This window comes from Pseudorasbora parva, chromosome 7 (genome assembly GCF_024679245.1).
Source record: "Pseudorasbora parva isolate DD20220531a chromosome 7, ASM2467924v1, whole genome shotgun sequence".
Taxonomy (NCBI): domain Eukaryota; kingdom Metazoa; phylum Chordata; class Actinopteri; order Cypriniformes; family Gobionidae; genus Pseudorasbora; species Pseudorasbora parva.
In genome coordinates this window covers 51443773-51459305 of record NC_090178.1, presented here as the reverse complement: position 1 = coordinate 51459305, position 15533 = coordinate 51443773, and the positions used below count along the sequence as shown (strand labels likewise).

At 40.8% G+C, this 15533-nt stretch overlaps 1 pseudogene; it reads left to right on the top strand.

Moving 5' to 3' along the window:
* Positions 1-9124: 9124 nt before the first annotated feature.
* Positions 9125-9241, top strand: LOC137083989 (5S ribosomal RNA; annotated as a pseudogene).
* Positions 9242-15533: the final 6292 nt, after the last annotated feature.

The window sequence follows — 15533 nt, the reverse complement described above, 5'->3', positions numbered from 1 at the left end:
ACGGATGACAGCTTTCACACTGCACGCGGATGCGGTCCGTCAGTCTGTTCCAGGAGCGTTGCGTCTGCAGCAGTGCACGGAACGTTTTCGTACCGAGGCTATTTTTTGCTGCGCTGCGTTGCTGCATTAAAGCGACAGAAGATTGTTTGCATTAAAATAAACATGTACTGACGCGAAAATCTAGTAATTTCACCACAGATGCCTATCATTTAAAATATACTCTTGTTTCAAAGTCAACACATGGCTTTTTTTCTCAAGTAAAGCAACAAAACGACACCTTACCTGGCATTTAGGTTAAAAAAAAGTGCCATAATGGAGAGCACTCGTACTTTCTTGGAGGTGAAAAGCAACGTTCTTTTTGACCTGCAGGATTTCTTTTAAAAGGGTGTAAAAACGAAAGAAAAGACGAGAGTCAGCTGTTTTTGAATAGACTATTGTAAGTTTCTAATTTAAAATGTTTTTGATTGAAGGCTATAAACTATGTTTAAATGTTTTGCCACTTGTGTGAGCTAAATCTAAAGTATATAAATATGAATAAATTAATTTAATAAAATGTTGTTTAAATGTAGTAGGCTACGTAACCTGACTTCTATTAAAGAGTAAACAAAGAGAATTGGAATTCTGACGAGGCATGTTCAGTAAAAACTTTTGGATTTTAAATAAAAAATAATGAATCAATGCTGTGTTTGTGGTATGCAACAGCGGATCAGTTTTATTAGTTTTAATAAAGAAATAATAAAAAAGGTAATTTATCTGCCAATTTTTTCTTTTTGCTGTATCTAAAACATACCGAACCGTACCGAACCGAACCGTGAGACCAGTGTATCGTATCGAACCGAACCGTGAATTTTGTGAACCGTTACACCCCTAATATATATATATATGTCTGTGTTTGTTTAATGCAGGATAATTCCTTTAAATAAACAGTTGTGTCTTCAGTATAACACAGCACGGGTCAGGACAAGAGATGGCATCTATCATACTGCTGGCCTATATTTGTTGTGATGTTCATTGAGTGATAGATTGCAGATATACTGTATATGTAGTTGTCATTCATGTGTTTCTTAATTTATTTTTTGCGTTTAAGAAGACTGACTTATGTATAGGCTAATGCACCCATTAGGCATTTTAGATTGAGCACATTTGTAATTAAAGGTGCCCTAGAATGAGTTGAAACTATATGTTAAATTGTTCTTTGATACCTACATATAGGATATGTGGCTTATTTAAGGGCAGACATACAGTTTTACAGGTCCATTTACAACCCTATAAATTGTCCCTAGTATGTAATGCTCTGTTTTTGCCTTATTTGGAAGGGTCATGAATATTAATTGATGAGCTCTGCTCTGATTGGCTTATTTCAGCCACTCACAGCTCACTCAAGTTCAGTTGTTTAGCGAAGCGGCTCGTGAGTCCTAACAGAACACAGACCGACTGAACGACACTTTAAACAGAACATCTCAAATGGAGATGGCTAAAATGCTGCTTACTTGCTTATTGGTGTTTTCAGATCATCCACGCACGAGAGAGAGCGAGAGGTTGCATGCATATTGTTGCCAGATTGCATGTTTAGGTAAAACACCGGATAGTATACATTCTTTTAACAAAAAAAGCTCTGATTGGGGATTTAAATGACTGAAATCTGGCAACCACAGGCACAAATACTCGAACTCTCTTCTTTCCCCCCCAACAAAACCAGTGCTTTTTGTTCAAGTTTTCACTGCAAAAAAATTATTTTCTTACTTAGTATTTTTGTTTTGTTTCTAATCAAAATATCCATAAATTCTTACATTAAGAAACATTTACTAGACAAGTAAAAATTATTGCCTTGGTTTGGGGAAAAATAACTCAAAATTAAGAGTTTTTGCTTAATAAGCAAAACAATCTGCCAATGGGGTAAGAAAAATAATCGTTTTCTGTTTGAATTAAGTTTTTAACTTATATAGTGGAGAAGGTGACGTCAGCTAGAAGGATCGATTGAACGATCTGTAAGCAACTAAACTAAGGTAGTACTATACGGTTGTATTTTGTAATACAAAATATTATTAACCGTTGTCATTAGACACACTATTTAGTTTGGTATGGTACTTGGAGTTTCCTATTCTTACTGTACTAGCATCTCGCGTTATCTAGACAATGCGGTCTCTCTAAGAAACTTTTAATTTAATCAGAACTTGTTTAGTCCATGTAACTACTCATTATAATGCTGTTTGCACATTACACTCCTGCACTTCTGTTATCCACGTATTTATTTTTATAGTCTCCAGTTTACTTCATCTGCCTTATTTTAGTCCACATCTCTTATTTCTTTTACTTGATTTATTCATAATTCTACATATGTATATATATATAGCACCTTATTCTATTCCTATTTTATAATTTATTGTGCTTTTTTTTGTTAATTGTTATTTGCTGTCAATGGAGCGGACCTGTTTACATTTCACTGCCGGTTGTATTCTGCATAACTGTGTATGTGACAAATAAAACTTGAACTTGAACTTGTTTAGACAGTCAATAAGTGGATAAATCACTTCTTACTGCTTGCAGGAATATAGTTGGAATTGCCCCTTTCTTCAGTTTTAGACGCTGAGCGAAGCTTGCTTGATATTGTCCCAGGTTAGAAAAACCGTCCGGGGTGAAATGGGCCAAACAAACGAACGATTGTGAATTAAATTGTTGTGGTATCCGATTATAATAAACATAAACCATGACTATTGTATTTTTTGTCTGTGGGAATGGTAGAAAAGTCCTCACGTCCCCTGCACAGCCTGGAACATGACATTTAAGTCCATGATCTGCCATTTTCGCTATCCTTGTGTGACGCTTGTGAATGTACATGTGCTGACATATGCAAATGTTTGGAGGCGTACATATTAATGATCCCAGCGATTGTGTCACATTTGGTGTTATGTTGAGATTTGCCTATTTTTCCGTGGTGTTATTCATGTGCAAGATTTACATATGAAGTTGTAGGCAATAGTGTTTGAGACTCACAGTATGTGATGTCCATGTACTGAACTCTTATTATTTCACTATGGCAAGGTTTATTCAATTTTTCATTCTAGTGCACCTTTAAGTTAAAGTGTCTATAAAAATCACATGGATGACAAGTCATTGTCATATGAATTAATGTTTCCATTTCAGCTTCACTTGTGTTCGAGGACATCAACATAATAGCACAAAGACACAGGACGAGGCAGAGAGAAGAGCAACAAACGTTATTTAGGTTTGTGAGCAGCATACCAATACAAGTCATGTGTGCCAGTGAAATGTCTGCATTAAATTAAAATAAAATCAGTGAATTCCTTCCAGTGAAATATGGTTGAATATTCTACTCCCAGGTGGCGTGTGTATGCTGAGGGCACGCCCCAAGTTATTGATTATGACACTCCCCTTGCTCTGCCAGCTGAAGTCCGATTCTCTTTCACAAAGGAAACCGAGTTTTACCTCACTGCTGGAAACCAGTAAGTGACTAAGTTATTATTAACCCTCCTGTAGTGTTCTTCTCTTTGTTACGCACGGTCATGGGCATCGCTAGGCCCATTATAGGGGGGCTTCAGCCCCCCTAAAAAATATGCGATTAACCTTTAAAACATATGATACTGGGGGGAGGCTTCGGCTTCGTCCCGTCTTTCTGTTCTTCAATCCGCAGTGGCGCACACGTCAGGAGCAGAGGTGTGTGTATGTGTGTCAGTTTGTGTAAATCTGAGCCTCAATCCATGCACAGCCCCAGCAGCAGCTTCCAAGCCGCAGGAAGACACCCCAGTCCGCTCCAGCCCTGCAGCCCGCGAAAAAAATGCCAGGCCAAGCGGCGCTTCTGGTGCAGACAGCTCAGGGATGGGCAGTTATTTAAGGGAGATGGTAGCAGGAACGCTTCTTCCCACAGTGGAGGGTCGGGGGAGAATATTTTGTTCAGCTGCTGGCCCACGGGTCAGCAGCACCCTAATGTGGTTAAAGAAATCTTTGCCATCACATTTTATGGAGTCAGAAGCATCTGAGGTCCCTTCGTGCTGTCCATATTCCGGGAGAACTGATCCGTGCAGCCGACGAGCTCTCATGGGTTCGGCCCCTCCCTGGAGAGTGAAGACTCCATCCCCAGACGGTCCAGCTGATTTGGGATCAGTTCAGCGACGCATAGGTAGATCTGTTTGCCTCCCACAACTTGTCCCACTGCAGCCTGTACTATTCCCTGACCGAGGGCACGCTCGGCACGGATGCACTGGTGCACAGCTGGCCGCAGGGCCTGCACAAGTATGTGTTCCCCCCAGTGAGCCTTCTCGCACAGCTTCTGTGCAAGATCAGGGAGGACAAGGAGCAGGTCCTTCTGGTCGCCTGATATTGGCACGGCCGGATCTGGTTCTCAGGATTCGTACTACTTGCGACAGCCCCTCCCTGGCCTTTACCTCTGAGGAAGGACCTCCTATCTCAGAGACGGGGCACCCTATGGCACTCACGTCCCAATCTTTGGAACCTCCACATGTGGCTCCTGGAAACTGTGGAACCTCTGAAGTGGAACCTCTTCGTCACCTGGTGTTCTTCTCGCCAAGAAGACCCCTGGAAATGCCAGATCGGGTCTGTGCTCTTGTTCCTCCAAGAAGGGTTGGAACGAAGGCTGTCTCCTTCCACCCTTAAAGTATATGTTTATTTGAATAGGGACAGATGCAAAATCAACATAGATTATTACATAAAGAACAATCCGATGCATGCATCACAGTGTTTATAGCCAGGGCTAATGCGCAACACCTGTCTCCATATGTGGCCACTATTTCTGCCCACCAAAATCTCTTGGAGAACAAATAGGTAAGTCAGCACGACCTGATCATCAGGTTCCTGAGGGGGGTAAGGAGACTGAATCCTCCTTGCGGCCCCTCCTACCCTCTTTGGACCTTGCAGTAGTCTTAAATGCTCCGCAGAAGCTTCCCTTTGAGCCATTGCGGTCAGTTGATGAAGACAGCACTCCTAATCGCTTTGGCCTCCATCAAGAGGGTGGGGGACCTGCAGGCATTTTCGGTTGACGAAGTGTGCCTGGAATTCGGGCCGGGTGATTCTCAGATGATCCTGATCCTGTTTCAAGACCTCAGACCAGCTCTTTTTCTGTTATGGTGGGAAGCTGAAGGGAAAGGCTCTCTCAAAGCAAAGGTTGTCTCACTGGATAGTGGACACCATTGTTTTGGCTTACCAGATGCTGGGGCATCCATGCCTCCTTGGGGTTAGGGCTAACTCCACTCAGACAGGCAGAAAAACACTCCACTACTGGCAGGGTAATGTTAGCGCGAATGCTATGTGTTTACTGTGTGTACGTTAGTTCATTGATAGATTGATGTTACAGCTAATGCCAATAATAACTTTTTTTATGTTAATTTCGGTTTGTCAGTGATGGGTATCGCTATCTGTGCATTGTAATAACTGTTACACACAATTTTCTTTTTACAGTAACAGACACCGTTATAAACCATCTACATAATTAAGCTTAGTGTAGTGTAACCACATCCACGTTAACTTTAAAACCAACGTATACAGTTTGTAATAACACAATAGCAATAACAAGTTGTTCATTATAAACCTTGGATTATGAATTATATTGAGAGCATCATACAATCATACATAGAAAGCATGCCGTAATGTAACTTACTGTCTTTAGCAACATTCATTGTGAAGGGTCCATGTGTTTCAAACTACACTCAGCTCTTCTGGAGGGGCAGCAGGAACATGTCAGATCTGAATCTTTTTTTCAGGAGCAGCTTCTTAGCCAAACCTGCTTTATACTGACACTCGGTTATAAAGCAGTCTGGTGAGAAATAGTTCACGGTTTGCGCAAACATAAAAGCATTGACGAAAACAAACTCAGCCACTGCGTCTTCAGCGGTTCAGAGTTATGTGTTTATTATTACACCCGATCGCTTAGACCCCATTCTGCTCCAGCGTATCAGCAATGGCGGACTATGATGACGACAGCTTGAGCTCGCTCAGGGCGGGTCTGAGTTGAAACGCTGCTCGTCAATCAACAATCGTGGGACGGGTGTTCAACCGTGTGACGTCGCATGGTCGAACAGCTCAATTTGAGAAAGGAGAAAACATACAGTGAGGAAAATAAGTGTTTGAACATCCTGCTATTTTTGCAAGTTCTCCCACTTGGAATTTATGGAGGGGTCTGAATTAGTCATCGTAGGTGCATGTCCACTGTGAGAGACATAATCTTAAAAAAATAATAATCACTCCTTTAATTGATTGTATATTTAAACATTAAACTATATTCATGATTTCACTATAATACTGATCTGCCAACATTGTTGCTATTTGATAAATTCAAACAAGCTGATAACATCACTGTTTTTACCAGGGAGGTTGTACAGCTGAATCAAATATTTTGCATTATTTTCCTGTTTAACACTGTGAAGCTGCTTTGAAAAAAACGTCATTTTAAAAGTGCTATATGAATAAAGTTGACTTGACTTGACTTGACCTGCCATCCACCTAGAATAGTGTATTCTAGGTGGATGGCATTTACAAAAAAACTTTGAAGACAGCAATACAATACCTAACATAATAGTAACTACAAAGATGCTTACAACTACAACTAAGTATATTTCCAGAACATTCATAAATGTTTGCACTGTGTATTCTGTGTATGTGTAGGTTAGCTGCTCTGAAGCTAACTGGATTAGCTGACTGCAGAAGATCGTGGGAAAGCATCAGCCAACTGGAAGAAATCCTTTGTGAAAACATAAACAAAACCTTTGGTACTCATCTTAAAAGGATGAACTGTTTAAAATGACTGTATTGCAAATAAATTTCTGTCTGTACTGTAGCATATGTTCTGACATAGCATGCTTTGCAGAATACATTCAGGAGCACTGGGATGAGGATGAGTTTTTTGGCTACCAGTTTCTGAATGGCCTCAATCCCATGATGATCCAGCGCTGCTCAAAGCTGCCAGAGAATTTCCCCGTCACAGACGAAATGGTCAAAGATTCCCTAAGCGGGAGCAGCTTGGAGCAGGAGATGAAGGTATGCTACTGGCAATGATTTGGAATGACTAGGTCTGGTTTGTCTTGGTTTTGTCTAATCTCCTGTGTTTCTTTATTATTGTTTGTGATCTACCCCCACACCCAGAATGGGAACATCTTCTTGTCTGACTACAAGATGTTGGATGAGCTGGTGGGAAATGTAGTCAATGACAGGCAGCAGTATCTCACGGCTCCTCTGGTCCTGCTGTACTGCAACACTCAGGGCATGATGATGCCCATCGCCATTCAGGTGAATATCTTTCATTTGATGGGGGGAGGAAAAAATTTAAATAAACCTTTTGTTTAAGATGTCAATGTCTTCATAGAGTATTTATGACAAATGCTTTGGAAAGCCTTTGTTATTTTCTTGAAAGAAAGAAAAATCATAACCCAGACTCCCTCAGAATCCATTTGTACCATTTTCAAAAAATCTTAATCTGCACAGTTAGGGCAAAAGCCCAGCAAAGAGAATCCCATCTTCCTCCCAACGGATTCAAATGCTGACTGGAAACTGGCCAAGATCTTCGTCCGAAACGCAGAGTTTGGGGTTCACGAGGTCGACTTTCACCTGCTGAGAACTCACCTGCTGTCAGAGGTGTTCACCGTGGCAACATTGCGGCATCTTCCCTCTCCACACCCTCTATACAAGGTATTGAATCTGTCACGCATGAGTTAGTTTACTCAAGTGAATAATCATGTGCCCTAGCAAGTAAAGTCATAACATAATGATACCTTTATAAATCATTAGCTAATGATTAATTAAAGCAGACAACTGTAAGTTGAAATGCATGGCTTTAACCCCTTGTGGTAATTAACACATTCATTTACATTATTAGTTGATATAATATGTTATTAAGGAATTTATACATTATGAAACATTTAACTAATAACAATTTAATGATTATTCAATCTATTAATCATGTAGAAACTTCATTAGTTGCTGATGCAGTAATCATTAATAAATGAGTTAGTTAAACAATAGTAATACATTAACTCATGATTATCTGTGCATTAATTAAGCATTAATTAGTGCACCCATATTGTAAAGTGTTACCGGCTGGGCCATTCAAGAACAGTCATGGAGTTGTTGTAAAGCCACTCCGTCGTTATTTTAGCTGTGTGCTTTGGGTCATTGTCTTACTGGAAGGTGAACTTTCGGCCCAGTCTGAGGTTTTAAGCACTCCAGGACATCCCTGTACTTGGCCACATTTATCTTTCCCTCGATTGCAACCAGTCACCCTGTCCCTGCAGCTGAAAAACACCCCCACAGCATGATGCTACCACCACCATGCTTCCCTGTTAGGACTGTATTGGACAGATGATGAGGAGTGCCTGATTTTCTCCACACATACGGCTTAGAATTAAGGCCAAAAAGTTCTATCTTGGTCTCATCAGACCAGAGAATCTTATTTCTCACCATCTTGGAGTCCTTCAGGTGTTTTTTTTTTTAGCAAACTCCATGCAGGCCTTCATGTGTCTTGCTCTGAGGAGAGGCTTCCGTCGGGCCACTCGGCCATAAAGCCTCGACTGGTGAAGGGCTGCAGTGATGGTTGACTTTCCACAACTTTTTCCCATCTCCTGATTGAATTTCTGGAGCTCAGCCACAGTGATCTTTGGGTTCTTCTTTACCTCTCTCACCAAGGCTCTTTTCCCCGCTCAGTTTGGCCGGACAGCCAGCTCTAGAAAGGGTTCTGGTCATCTCAAACGTCTTCCATTTAAGGATTATGGAGGACACTGTGCTCTTAGGAAACTTAAGTGCAGCAGAAATACTTGTGTAACCTTGGCCAGATCTGTGCCTTGCCACAATTCTGCCTCTGAGCTCTTCAGGCAGTTCCTTTGACCTCATGATTCTCATTTGCTCTGACATGCACTGTAAGCTTTAAGGTATTATATAGACAGGTGTGTGGCTTTCCTAATCAAATCTAATTAGTATAATCAAACACAGCTGGACTCAAATGAAGGTGTAGAACCATCTCAAGGATGATCAGAAGAAATGGACAGCACAGTGAAATAGTCTGTTCAGAAATGGACAGTTAAATATGAGTGTCACAGCAAAGGGTCTGAATACTTAAGACCATGTGATATTTCAGTTTTTCTTTTTTAATAAATCTGCAAAAACCAGCAGCCATATCACCCTGTAGCCCAAGACTGGTTTCCCTCTGAAGCTAAGCAGGGCTGAGCCTGGTCAGTACCTGGATGGGAGACCAACTGGGAAAACCAGGTAGCTGCTGGTAGAGGTGTTAGTGAGGCCAGCAGGGGGTGCTCAACCTGTGGTCTGTGTGGGTCCTAGCACCCCAGTATAGTGATGGGGACACTATACTGACAAAAGAGCACCGTCCTTCGGATGAGACGTTAAACCGAGGTCCTGACTCTCTGTGGTCATTAAAAATCCCAGGATGTCTTTCGGAAAAAGAGTAGGGGTGTAACCCGGCATCCTGGACAAATTTGCCCATTGGCCTCTGTCCATCATGGCCTCCTAATAATCCCCATATCCTGATTGGCTTCATCACTCGGTCTCCTCTCCACCAATCAGCTGGTGTGTGGTGAGCGTTCTGGCGCAATATGGCTGCCGTCGCATCATCCAGGTGGATGCTGCACATTGGTGGTGGTTGAGGAGATTCCCCCCTTCTATGTAAAGCGCTTTGAGTGCCTTAAAAAGCGCTATATAAATTGAACGCATTATTATTATTATTAAAAATGTCAACAATTCAGTTTTTCTGTTGATATGGGGTTCTGTGTGTACATTAAGGATAAAAAATTAACTTAAATGATTTTAGCAAATGGCTGCAATATATGGATGGTAGGGCTGGATGGATACGGCCCACTTTCCACGCTTCCGCAGCCTCTCACACTGTTCCCGGTCCACACAGTAGCCAGATATCTCGTAGTGTGTCTCGCAGTCCGTCCCTTATTGCTCCTGAACTTGTTTCTCCAATTTTCAGCAGAACTTGTTAATGGTAGACATGTACACATGTACTACCAATGTGCATCTATAAAAAAAAAAAAAAAACTTTTCCTAATTGATATGAAATACACTTAACATTTAACATGCACCATTTGTGGAGCCGAAGTGGCTGCTGCATGCTATCGCGCCACCATTGATTTTCCACACTGCAATATAGGTACACATACACGTGTACACATAATGCACACAAGAAAATAAAATGCATCATTCATTCATATATTTTTATCTTTTGTGAAGAATGAGAAGCCAAATGTCTTACTTACCCTTCCTTCTGTAGCTCATCTTTCCCCATATCCGATACACGCTCCAGATCAACATCATGGCCCGGAATCTGCTGATATCCAAGGATGGGGCAATCACCACGGTATGCATATGACATGGTTTAAGTAACACTAAAGGTTCAATATTCAAATATAATCCAATGCAACTCAAACCCTACAACAATGCATATGGCTCTTTGGTGTTTTCTGTGATGACTGACTTCTTGAACAAGTTACTCTTTTTCTAAATGTATTATTTTTTTAATTAAAATTTTTGGTAAATTATTATGGGATTTGCAGTGCCAGAACCTTGTTTATAGCCTCTATGTCATGTGTCTTCTCTCTCATTAATGACTCTACTCTTAGTATGCAGGAGTAGGTGGAGAGTCATTGGAAAAGTTGATGAAGCGTGCGACTGCCTCCCTGACCTACAGCTCCCTCTGTCTTCCCGATAATATATCCGAGAGAGGCCTGGAGAAGGTTCCCAACTACTACTACAGAGATGATGGGATGAAACTGTGGAATATCATCAACAAGTATGACTACCAGTGGAGTTTAAACTAGTGTTTAAAAAAGTAAAGCTAAAAAAAGTAAAGCTGTAAATATGTAAACCTGGAAAACATCTGACTGTGAGGTTGCTTACAGGTTTGTTGAAGCGTTCTTGTCCCACTACTATCAACACGATGAACTCGTGCAGAAGGACACAGAGCTACAGCGCTGGATCAGTGAGATATTCACCAATGGCTTCCTGGGAAGAGCTCGCTCAGGTCTGTTATCAGTCGCTATCAGTTAAGGATGATTTCTGGTGGAATAAAAATGTGTGTGTGTGTGTGTGTGTGTGTGTGTGTGTGTGTGTGTGTAGAAACATCCTAAACTGAGTTCCTCTCAGAAACAGCCTTTCATTATATTTCCCAGGTATACCATCCTCTTTTCAGACATTGGAAGAACTTATCAAGTTTGTTACCATGGTGATCTTCACTGCATCAGCTCAACATGCCGCTGTAAACAATGGACAGGTCAGTTAGAAGTCAATTCCCTTCCAAAGCTGCAGTCTGTGATCCTAAAACAAAACAAAATATGGACTTTCATATCCACTTTCCATGGTGTGAAATATTAATGAAATGCTAAGTGATGTTAATCATGTGCTTATTATTCTTTGTGAATATTTAGCCTATACGTCACATTTTTCTTTTACATGGCATTTTACATTTACAAAGCGACTTACAACTCAGGAGTACAGGAAGCGATCTGTCAAGAAGAGGCAATGAAACGCAAAAAGTGCCCTAAATACAGAGATTTGTATACTACTCAGAGTAGCAAAAACCAGAAAAAAGGGAAGTAGAAAAGAAAAGTAGAGGAGGAAGAGTTTAGAGGGGTTTTCCTTCACCAATTCTTTTCCCCCAGTTTGACTTTGGCGGCTGGATGCCTAACTACCCCACTGCCCTCAGAAAGCCCCCGCCCAAAGAGAAAGGCCAGACCACTGAGGGCGCGATCCTGGAGACCCTACCAGATGTGAGCACAACGGTGAACGGGATGGCTGTCCTGAAACTGCTGAGCAAGGACTCTGCAGACCATGTGAGTTTGAGCAAATTCAGGGCACATGGGAAAATAATCTGAATGCTATTTGTGTGTGTGTGTGTGTGTGTGTGTGTGTGTGTGTGTGTGTGTGTCCTTGTTTATATGCGACCAATCACAGAAAGTAGGGACACAAGTCGGTTCTGGGGCATTATGAGTTATTCATGAGATTGTGAAAGTGTCGTCTCAAAGCTTTCCAACGATGTGTAACACATGGAAATCTGGTAATATTTAGAGAAGTTGTGGCCATTTGAAGGTAGGCATTTAAAAAGTTTAAAGGGGAGAAAACGGTCTCTAAAGTTTGGCAGTTCTCACCTGTTCTCACCTGCTGGGAGTGACAATAGGGCTCATTTACATATCATTTAGATAAGCCACACCCCCTGTAAAGCTGCATGGTTGCATAGCAACGTCAAACGCAATGGGAAAAATTGGACCACATACTATTAATAATAAAGGATAACTGATGCTAGCATTACCATCTAAAAGCCCATTATAGTAATGGTGGTTTTTATCAAGTGATACGATGCTAAAGATTACAATTAAAATTAGTAACAATCGGTAGATATGGGAAGGTCTAAACATAAGATAACGTGTATGTGTTCTTAGAATGAACACAAAATGACAAATTTGGATGTTTATGGAAATTCACCCCAAAGGACACAGAAAAGTATTCTTGCCTCCAATGAAATAAGTCGTTCGGGCACACTTTCTGTTTTTCGGGGTCTGCATTGTGACCAGTACCGTCGCACAGGGCCTTACACGGAGAAAAGTGACAGCTGACTTGATGTAAAAAGCCAATTGCCTAGATAAAGTTTGTTTTTGTCCTTTAAAATAATATAATAGTCTTAAAAAATCATTGACATAGCTGAAAATGTTTACCTTGATGCTATATTATCTACTTGTTCAAATTGTATTATGTAGTTGGCTAACTTAGGATATTTTTCTTTGTGTGAGACAGTGATATGTCACTCAGCGCAGCATTGCACGTCAGGCCCGTAGAGAGAGCTTTATTCGGGCATTCAAATTCAGATTTTGGCTGCCTTTGAAACTATAGATATTAGACTACCTAAGAAGTTCAAGTAAATAGGCTACACTAGAACTCCACGCTCATTGAAAAACAAAACGGAAGTCACTTTAAATAAAGACTTTTATTCAAAACAATATTTAATGCCTGACCTCACTCCATGTCTCCAGACATGTGCATCTTATATACAATCTCATGCTGCTTTTTTAATAAGCAACAGTGTTTGGAGTAACGCATTACAAAAGTAATTCATTACATTAACTTACTACTCTTTGCTGTAACGCAGTAGTGTAAGGCATTACTAATGAATTTTCTGTAATATTTTACTCTGTACATTTTCAGTAACGCTTTACCCTAAGCTGGGGTAAAGTGAGACACAAAATTACTTTTTTTTTTAAACAATCATATTTTCACTGACCATCACCCTGAATACATGCGGATCATTTCCATTGCTAGGAGACATCCTGAATTAATAGGAAATGTGTCAATTTTACAGATATATCATGTTAGCTTGCTTGGAGGGGAGCAAATGTAAAAACTGTCTCACTTTACCCCACTCTCCCCTACCGACTGTTACATCGTCAAGGACATTTAGCAAACTGTAAGCAGTTTGCAGTTGTTGCAGTTACAGTGTTTCATTGGGCTCTTGCTCAATATGAGTGTGTCGTCATAGTTTGCACATGATTTACTAACAGTTTGTGTCAGTGCAAACCCTCTTTTGCTGTTAAACTACTGTCAGGAATTACTAAAGACACACACAGTGAAAATTTCACACTGAAAGGCATGGCCAGGGTTATTTTTGTTGCTGACATTGTTGCATATGCTTATTGTAGGAGTTTCCCTTCCTGTTCCCTTACAGTATTTATGGGAGGACAGTATTTGGTAACAAGTTACAGTTATTCATGCATTAATTCATTCATGACTTTACTACATGCAATAATATCTCATGAATCATCAGGATCTAACAGGAGTTTAAAGTCTTTTATGACATCATGGATGAACAACATTAAAACATTAATTAACTTAGATGAGTACTTTATCATGAATTGTTCACAAAAAACATTTGTCTTCCTTATCCCTGGATAAAGCTATGGTTATTGTACATGAATCATCATGAATTCATGCATGTAAGACTACTTGAATTATTAAAATAATACACAAAAATTCACATAATCATGCATGCACAGGTTAGACCAGTATATCAATTAATGTGAGAACCTTTTCATTACTCATGATCTCTGAGTCCTTAAGCATGTTCATATCCTCTTCATAGTAAATGGACAGACCCCAATTGGTGCTGGCTCCTTACCTAAAAAGAGACCAAGCTTTTTGTGAAACTTTTTTTGTAAAACTTTGAACAGCTTTATGGTTTTATAAAAAGTTTTCAGAAATAAAGGCACTTAAAGTTCATGGCACTGAATTCCTTCTTGGCTTTCCCCAGGCATTGCTGTTGATTTAACTGACTTATACTGTTTAACAATGAAGCAGAAACATTACGATGTCCTTTTGTGTACACACTACATTGTGTGTACAGGCTTGAACTGTCATGTCCACGTTCATGTCATTTCACAATTATGCCATCATTGATAACACATTGTTCATCAGTGTTTGAAAGGTTCAATTCCCCACTTTAGTTGAAGGGCCACACACATGTTGAAGTCATGAGAAGCTAATGCTCAGTTAATGATGACTACTGTATTATAATGCCAACAGAATTCATGTGTTATGTGCTGAATGCTCTATTTTGTGGTCTGTCCATTCAGTATGAAGAAGACATGAACATGCTTAGGGACTCAGAGATAATGATTAATTAAATGTTCTCACATTAATTGATGTGCTGGTCTAGATAATGTGGATTTTTGTGTATTCCTTTAATAATTCACGAGTTCACACTTAAAACACACATTAAATTAAACAGTGCCACATCCTGCCTATTCTAGGCTGTGTAAACACAAAGGGAAGATCACACGGATTATAATATAAAGAAATATATTTATTAAAGATAAAGAATGAACAATGTAAGTTAACTAAAGTCAGTATATGTTAGGTTGAGAAATAAGGGCTGTTCCCTTTCGTTCAGTCACTCCGACGTAACGTCAGTGACTGACGAATGGGGGTTTCGCTTAGAAGCCTGTCATCTCCGAGACTAGAAAGCGCCCAATGGCAGTGCCAATGCCATGGGCATGCGAGATTTGCATGCGTAACTCCACCTACCCACGTGGGTATATAAGGAAGTAGCTGGCATCATTGCATTATGTTTTGATGCTTCGGAGCCAAGGGTTACATACCTTTCACTCCTATAAGCCTTCTGAGTTAAGTCAGTTCTTCGAGACGATCAGGATCTTCCAGTCGGTGTTGGTGTTCGGCGCGTTCCAGCGGTCACATACTTCCTGCCTGCTGGTCAGACGATTGGTTTCCAGTTGGTGTGTGGTCCCATGGGCGCTTCGGCATCGACTGCGAGGTTAATCCTCTCACAAAAGAACTCACACGTGGCACGTCCTTTTTAGGATGTCTCACCCGTGTGCTTCTGGGTGTGGCCGGTCTCTACACTCTTCTGATGGGCACTCGCACTGTCTGGCATGTTTGGGCTTTCAGCATGCTCAGGCGGCGCTTGTGGATGAGTCATGTTCCCACTGCGGGAACATGGCCATCCCCGTGTTGCGGTCGAGACTCAATGATCTCCGTGCGGCCGCCGGAGTGAG